Source organism: Artemia sp. Qi Xiang Cuo, chromosome 16 (genome assembly GCF_049724085.1).
Source record: "Artemia sp. Qi Xiang Cuo chromosome 16, ASM4972408v1, whole genome shotgun sequence".
Taxonomy (NCBI): Eukaryota; Metazoa; Arthropoda; class Branchiopoda; order Anostraca; family Artemiidae; genus Artemia; species Artemia sp. Qi Xiang Cuo.
In genome coordinates, this window is record NC_142809.1 from 40,802,650 (window position 1) to 40,811,789 (window position 9,140).

The following is a 9,140-nucleotide window of genomic DNA, read 5'->3' on the forward strand; positions in this document are numbered from 1 at the left end:
CTATGGCTATATGAGACCATTAGAGAGGGGATGTTTCCAATCACTTGAGTTAACTTTGCTTAAATTTAGACTTATTTATTTCTGGTCGACAGCTGATTCACAATACCAAATAGGAAAAACACCTATTTGGAAAAACATTCTGGCATAGTCTATCGCTATATCTCAGAATTTGGGGGGGCGGGGAGTTTTGCAGCACGCGACTCTGAACACTCAATAAGTAGAAACTTTATGAATGTAATGAAGCAAGATTTCTTTTTTATTATAGGGTTCAGTTCAGATAAGGAATCTTCCAGCAAATTCCAAAATTTAGCGATACCAAGCACTGGCAAAAATAGAAGAGCAAAACTTCACAATAAACACAAAAAATCAAAATGTGTCTCCACTTTATGCAAAAAACTTAATAGGGTGGCCTACATAGACGCATATGACAGAAACCAGATAGAAAAAAAGAAACATATAGTCTGTTCCCCCATTCGATACTCTTTCCAAATATTTGGTGCAAAATTTGTATAACCCAATTCCCAAATTGTGTTAAATTATTGCACAATTTCCAAATTGTGTTCCAATTCCCATCCCCGTGATAATACCAGTTATAGCCATAGCCTATATATGAAAGTTTAGTGATTTTTATTACTTTTTTTGCGCCAATTTCTCACCAACAGTTTGCTCATAATGCCCAGTGAAGCCAATGCAAATAAAAAATTAGCACAGGCACATAGCCTATATGGCCTCATTAGCCTTAAACCTATTCTATTGTCCTATCATACAGAAAATTATTGAAGGTATTAGCTTATGCTGCGTTTTCAGACATTTTTCCTTTGGTTAAAAGTTTTGATACAATAATTGCCATGATCTCAGCAGAATTTTAAGCCACACCATATATTTTTTTACCCATTTAAGAAATAAAAATTACCAGTCTTTAAAACCGTAAAAATCAGGATTTGGAAAAGTTATAAGGCTCAAACGGTTTTTTCTCTGCCCCATACGAACTGTAGATGGATTTTTGGGAGTTTTGCTTTAATGCCACGAAGAATTTCTAAGATTTTCAAAAGCCTGTGCAATTTGGAGAGGGACATGGTGGAAGTACACAATTGTTGAGAGCGACTAATCTGCACTTTTACTCTTTAAATATCAAAGCCCCAAATTTCCAGCATAGGAGCAGCTACTTCGAATGCACCTCAGACGTGCTCAAATGTGCCAAATGCGGTTTCAACCAAGCAAGTAGCAGCTTTAGGTGCCCGAACCTGAAAAATGCAGCTCGTGGTACAACTCCAGACCAAGCTGCGCCGAAGAACTCAAACCGTAAACCGGCTCGATAAACGGTGAAGTACGTGTGTTCTGTCAAAACATAAACGGTGCTAGAGAAAAATTAGACATACTTCAAATAGTTTATAGTGCTTTCGATATAATTTGTATTAATGAGCATCTGCTTAATGAAAATAATAGCACAAGCCTGATTACTTGTTCCGATCATCAATTTTTTATCCGCCCAGCTAAAAGTACTGGGAGTCTACCCTCGGGGGGGGGGGCTTAATGATAGCTGTTAGATATAAGTACAATGTAATCTGTTTGGTTCTAATGATGTTTGTCTTGCGGTAGAATTTCGTGGTTTTATTGCTGTTTGTGTTTATATGCCTACCGATCGAGTCACAAGTTTGCGTCTGCTTGCTCGTCATTGTCGAAACTAGTTGAAAGAATAGCTCTTACCCATAAAGCTTGTGTTACTATGGGTGATTTTAGTACGAAAATTAATTATATATAATTGGTCACTCACAAATGTTAAATGCTATGCTGCCGCAAAACTTCTATTGTCTACAGAAAAATCGATCGTTCACCTATGTTCATAACAGTGGTAGCACTTCTGATCTCGATTTTGTTTTTACTGATATGGGGGATCTTTAGCGGCAGATAGTTAAAGTTTCTGACAACTTTCTTTTAAGTGATCATTCACATCTTGAGTTTCATCTACCATTCAGCTCTTTTGAGACATATGCTCATTCGAGACCCAAGTGGTTCACTAAACAGAACTGGAGACGTATTGATATATTTACTTACTAGATGCTACTTGATTCTTTTTTAGATGAGATAAGGGTCCCGTTTCATTTGCTTTCGCGGGTAAAATCTGACCGGCTTCTCGATTTGAATTTTTATTTGTAGAACTGGTGCATAGTATAAAAACGGCTGCATTCGTTGCAGTTCCGTCGAAAAAAGTAAAGCTGAATACCCGTAAGAGAGGCTGGTCAGAATTTCCTGGTTTGAAGGTTGACAAGTCTCGCCATGTGTTTTGGACACAACTCTGGGTTGACTGTGAAAGACCAGGATCAGGGTGGGTTTTCAAAATTATGAAGTCGAGTAAACACCAATATCAAAAGAAGGTAAAATCTTGGAAAAGAAGTCAAGTTAAGGAGCTATCTCGGGAAATAAAACATAAATCCTCATCAGCTATGGCGAGAAGTGTCTAAACTTATCCGTTCTTCTTCGTCGCCGCCCGATAGCATTGAAATAAATAGATGGTTTGAATATTTTTCTTCAATTTTTGTGGCTGATCCGCCTTCATTAGAAATTAATTTCCGGGGCATTCTAATGCAACAATTTGATCGACTAAACCAATACAGTAACTGGCTTACTATTACCCCGTTGTGCAATGAATCTTTTGTTCGTCGTCTTCCTCTTGGAAAATCGCCTGGGGCAGATAGTATTCAGCCGGAACATCTGAGGTATGGTACCACTAGACTGTTTAGTCACATAGCTTTATTGTTTCAAGCAATAGTATCGCAACAGTCTTTCCCACAAGGTTTGTATCAGGGGGTCGTTACTTGTATACACAAGAAGGGGAAAGACCCTAATGATTGTTCTTCGTATAGGCCCATCAGTATTTGTTCAGTTCTAGCAAAGTTACTAGAGAAGATACTGTGCCCTATAGTGACAGAACGAGCGAATGTGGGTGACAATTAGATCGGTTTCAGGTCCGGTCTCGATGTCCAGAATGCACACGCAATTTTATTTCAATTGTTGAAAAGTTTAAGAAATGAAAAACTTCGTTATTTGTCTGCGCAACAAATATATATAAGGCATTTGATTCTGTCCTACATTCGCAAGCAGCTCTGTCACTACTAAGGGCAGGAGTTGATCCATTTGTCTGTAAGTGTCTGTGGCAATGGTTACGAAAATCTCAAGTAAGATTTCGGTCTGTAGGATAACTTTCTGGACCTATAGAGATACTTAGAGGTGTTAAACAAGGCTCAGTAGTCAGCCCTGTGATATTTAAGATTTACTTTACATACTGCGACAAGATCGATAGAAGAAATTTTTATAGAAGTCGGAATTGATGCTAGTCATCTATTTTACGCAGATGATCTACTTTTGATAAGTGATAATTTAAAATCTCTACAGAAAGCTATTAACGCCGTTTCGTCTGTACTTGGAAATATTGGGCTAACAATAGAGTCGTCTAAGACTGAATTCGTCGTTTTGAACGAAGAAACACTGTCAAATCGTATTTTTGATGTTTGCGGGAAGACAGTTGTCCAAAAGGATATGTTTGAGCATCTCGGACTCCGATATGGGAATTATACCAAAGGTACTAAAAATCTAGTTATTAAAGATAAACTGCGGAAAAGTTAAAGTATGTTAGCATGAACTTTGTCAATTTGACAAAATTACACTCGGTCGTCTCTGTAACGCCATGTTCGCACCACATGTCTTTTTTTAACCCCTTTATGGAATTGCTTCAGTAAAACCGAACGTAACCGAATTTGGTCAATTTTTTTCGGTATTGTAAATATTTATTGGGAATTCCGTATGGTTCAGATCAGAAACTCTTATGTCTCGCAGAGATATCATATTTTTGAGATAAGTAAGAAAATTGATGAGTTCTACCCGTTTCAAAAGTTGAAATAGAACAGTCCACGCCTTTCCATAGGATAGTCTTATGCAGTAAAATCGTGATTTTGCTTTCGTTTGTTTTTCTCTCTTTCATAGTTATCGCAGTTTAATTTTGTTTTGTAGTGTTGTGTGATTTTTTCGTTCTTTTTTCTTTCGTTTTTGTAACTCATTCGAGCATTTACACTGTATCTCTATGAAGGGTTGAAATTATTATTATTATTATTATTATATAGTTACCATAAATTATTTTATAGGGCTTACTACCTTTCACAGCCTAGTTGGGATATCCTCTACTCCGTAACAAAATCTTCACTAGCCTACTATATACTAGGCTAGCCATGCTTCATCTTTCAAAAGTAAAAAAAGGTCTGAAAAAAGGAAAAGGTAAAAAAAATTCAGCTCACAACACAATAAATTTTTCAGTTCATGCTGAAAATTTTAACTGAATAATTTCACGTGTCTGAATGACATTTTTTATTTCGATATAAGTTTGTTACACATCATGAAACTGTAAGTGTGATTGTGAAAGTATTACGTCTCAGAGGAAAAAATGATATATGTCAGTTTCCTTTGTCTGGTCTGGTTTTTGTTGGAAAGTAATAAAATTATTATGAAAGAAAGAATATGATGATACTGCTGGGTGGAATACAGAAATTACAGCTTCGTCATATGACAAAAAATTATTGGATTCAAATGAGGAAAATAATTTCTTCCCGATAAAGCAGTTCACACTTAAAATACGCCAGATCAAGTAAAATACGCCAATATTTACGCCTGGCGGAATAACTCCAAGATTTTCCTGCCAGTCATTATCAAAATAAGCCATTCTGGCAGGAAATACGCCAATATGGCAACACTGCTTTAGAGGCGCTTCGGCATAAACGGATCGTAAAACAAGAACATCTACTCCTGTAAACATTCATGAGGATACATTATGCAAGCTAGGCACATGGACAGGCAAAGGTAGAGCACTACATTCTCATGAAGAACAGGGTAGTTTGAAAACTTTTAATTTAGGAGCAGAAGAAGACTGCACTATGTCCCTCTATAACACTTGAAGCTACTGCTTTTATCTTGAGGGCATTAACTTTATACATTAATTTTGGTCAATGGTCATCTTGATCAACCAGTTTTGACCTTTTTTCCAAAGAGATAAAGTTTATAGATTTGGATTCTAAGTTATTTGAAATTGACTTCACATCTCTGCAATACAATACCGTATCGTCATGTGAACTTTGGTAAAACAATCCATTTGATACATTGCCTGTGATTGAACCCCCTCTGATTCCAATCACAATACTATACTGCTGAAACATATGTTAAAACCTAATCTGTGGTTGTTCTGACCTCTCTTGTGCCCGGGGCAAAATCTTGACTAGCACCTCCCCCCTGTTTCCCACAAACTTTTTAGGCCAAATTTAAAAAAATTTCATTTATTAACAATGTAATTTCAATTAATTAATTAATTAATTACGTTTTTATTTTATTATTATTTTTTACTTTAGAATTTTAATTGTTTTATTATTATTAATTATTTTAATTATAATGCTTTGATTATTTAGTTCTTTTTATTTTTAACTTATTTCTATTTTGTTAATTAATTCACAATTTATTAATTATTTTCATTTATTAAGAGCGCCATACACTTTATTTTAATAAAGATAAAATAAATAAAAAATAATATGATTATAACCAATAGATTATTATGTGAAACTTTCCGCCCCTAATATTTCTGCACCCGGAGCAAGTGCCCCCTCCCTAAAACCACTTCTGAACCTAATATAGTTTGCTTAGTAAGGCCTCTGTAAGTTGTTTTTGAAAGAAAAAAAAATCCCATTTGCCTCTCGTTTAGACCATTAGTTTTCCCATGCATAAATAAGTAGGTTGCTGAACCATATACAAAATGCTTTATAAGATGTAGAGATATGACCAGCAGCATTTATGACTATTGAATTCATGAGAGTATTATTTAAGATTAATTAAAAAAACCTTCCGAAGAATAAGTTTTTCAAAGAAAATAAAGGCCATTTTAAACTTAAGCTCAGCAGATACAAATACCTGTTAAAATTAAATTCAAAACGACCAGAAATTACTGTTAAAGAATAAATGAAACCCGAAACGAACAGAAATTAAATAAACAATCATAACAACAAGTAATAATATAAATGAATAAATGGATCTTAAAGCAAGTAATGCTTCAATTGAATATGAAAATAAAGGTTAAAACAAAAAAAAATATTTCGCTATTAAAGTATAAATGAAACTTAAAACGAACGGAAATTAAATAAACAATCAGTGCGAACAAACATACAATATATATTAATGTAAATGAATAAATAAATCTTAAAAAGAGAGAAACTTAAATTGAATATGCAAATCAAGTTTGAATCGAATAAAAATAACTACAAAAAAGATTTTGGGTATCGCCTCACTGCAGAAGTCTAAAACCTACTGCGTCATTGGCGCTTTACTGAAAACAATTCTTTCATTAATTAAGATTTTAGGGAATAAATATCAGCATATGTATATTAAATTGACAATGCACATTTTTTTCAGTAAACTCATTTTAATTTTTTTCAGTAAAATACAAATTATATTCTGGCTTTTAGAAAGCATAGGGTTTTGAACACTACTCATATTAATTTATGCTCGTTTTGAGTTTGACTCTAATATTTATTTAAATTTTTGTTCGTTTTGGGTTTCATTTATTTATTGATACTGATTTGGGGTAGTTGTATGCTTGGTAGATTATATGATAGTCCGGACGCCAGGTGTTGAAAATGTGAATCATACCACGACGGAATGGGGCTGCTACGAGAATTAGCCTACCCTCCACCCCCTAAATTGACCATGCGGATTAAAAAATACCAATGGCACTTGCTTGCGAGTTGTGGAACACTCGGAAACTTGACATTTTATTATATTTTGGTGTTTCATGCAAGAAAATGCATGTTCCACAAAGTTTGAGGTGCAGTTTTCCGCTCAAATAGAAATGCCTAGAGGCCATAGAATGTTTTCATAGCAAACCAGCACGATTAGTTAGAAAAAATGGCAGAGTTAAAAAAAATGGCAAAACTATATGAGTCTGGAACCGTCTTGGAAAGTATAAACAAAATCAAATTGAATATTAGATATATAATGATATTAATTGTTGAAAGATCCATCAGTTCAAGATTTTTTTTTTCACTGTAATTTTATTTTCATTTTCAATGATGTAAGAACTTGAAAAGAATAAATTTGTAATATACAAGTAATTTGTTTTCAGTGAAGCACCAATGACGCAGAAGGCTTGAGGTTTTTACAGTTAAAGAAGGGGGCAGTATCAAAATTTTGTTTGTAGTGAAACTATATTTGTCTTGACTAATTAATTGCTAAAAGCTCATCAGTTCAAAATTTTACTGTAATTTTAATATTTATTTTCAATATTAAGTACAAAAGAAAACATTTGTAATATAATTCGTTTTCAGTAAAGCGCCAATGACGCAGTAGGTTTTAGGTTTCTGCAGTGAGACGATACCCAAACTCTTGTTTGTAGTTATTTTTATTCGATTCAAACTTGATTTGCATATTCAATTTAAGTTTCACTCGTTTTAAGATTTATTTATTCATTTAGATTAATATATATTGTATATTTGTTTCCATTGATTGTTCTTTTAATTTCTCTTAGTTTTAAGTTTCATTTATAATTTAATAGCAAAATATTTGTTTCCTTTTTAAGCTTGATTTTCATATTCAATTTAGTTATTACTTGCTTTAAGATCTATTTATTCATTTATATTATTACTTGATGTATGTTTTTGCTATGATTGTTTATTTAATTTCTGTTCGTTTTTGGTTTCATTTATTCTTTAATAGAAATTTCTGGTCGTTTTGAGTTTGAATTTTAACAGGTATTTGTATATCCTGATCTTAAGTTTAAAATTGCCTTTACTTTTATTTTAAAAACTTATTTTTCGGAAAGTTTTTTTTAAATTAATTTTTGTTCGTTTTTGATTGCAAAAAGTTTCAAGTTTTTATGGCATAGGGAGGGGGGGGGGGGGTGCTTACTGTCCGATTAGTCTTGACTTTAAAAAACGGATCTAGAATTTTCAATTTGAATCGAATGAGGCTTTTTTCAAAGTCTATACGATTACCTCTTTGATAAAAACCTTATATATGAACAGTAGACAGCTTGCATAACTTGTGGACAGCGATTGACAACATTGAATGGATTGAAAAAATAGCTCCAATGAGGGGGTTTAGACCATTTTACTTGCTGACAAAAAGGGATCACGTTTGTTTGGAATTGACCTTAATAGGATTTTGTGTGCCAAAGCAATTTTACATCTATCTCAGAGTATGTATTTTAACCTTATAATTGGATAATTAGAATAGATTTCCTATGTGTTCTTCCCATACAAACCCCCTTCCCATAAGTTATAACCCCCCCCCCCCTTAATAAGTTATGCCCCAGGGCATAACTTACAACGCCTACCCCCGGACCCGGTTGGGCTGTGTCGACACCGGAGTTTTTTGTTATCAGAACTTTGAATTATTTTAACAAAATGTCTATCTTAAAATTTTTATCTGATGCATTTAGGGCGTGGAGGAGGGGGAGGGGTAGTTGCCCTTCAATCTCTTTTGACTCTTAAAAAGTGAACAAGAACTTTCAATTTTCAGTCAAATGAGACCTCTCCAAAGTTTATACGAGCATCCCTTTCATAAGAAATAATAGGAAGGATTCGGAGAATCCTTAAATTACAACTCTTGCCCTGAGGGCTGTCGGGGAGTTGTCATCCTCCAAGACCTAATTTCTAGAACTTAAAACTACGTTTAATAAAATGGCTATCTCAAAAGTTTGATTGGCTGGGTTTGAAGGATGGCTGAACATGAGAGGGGGATTAGTTACCCTCAAATCACTTTCAACAAGTATAAAAGGCACGAGCCCTTTTAATATCTAATTAAATGAGTCTTTTTTGAAGTATCTACAACAACGTTTTCTATAAAAATCTTATATGCCCCCTGGGCATAACTTAAAACCCATGCCCTGAGGGCTGTGGGGGAGTGTCCTCCTTAAAAATATATTTTCTATCTGGAAATCAACTATGCTGAACGAAATAGCTATCTCAGAATTTTCATTGGAGGTGTTTGGGGGAATGATGGGCGTGGTGGGGGGGGGGCTTGTTGCCCTCTAATCACTTTCGACTATTAAAAAGGGCACTATCCCCTTTGAATTTCCAATCGAATGAGCCTTTTTTGAAGTTTTTACGACAACG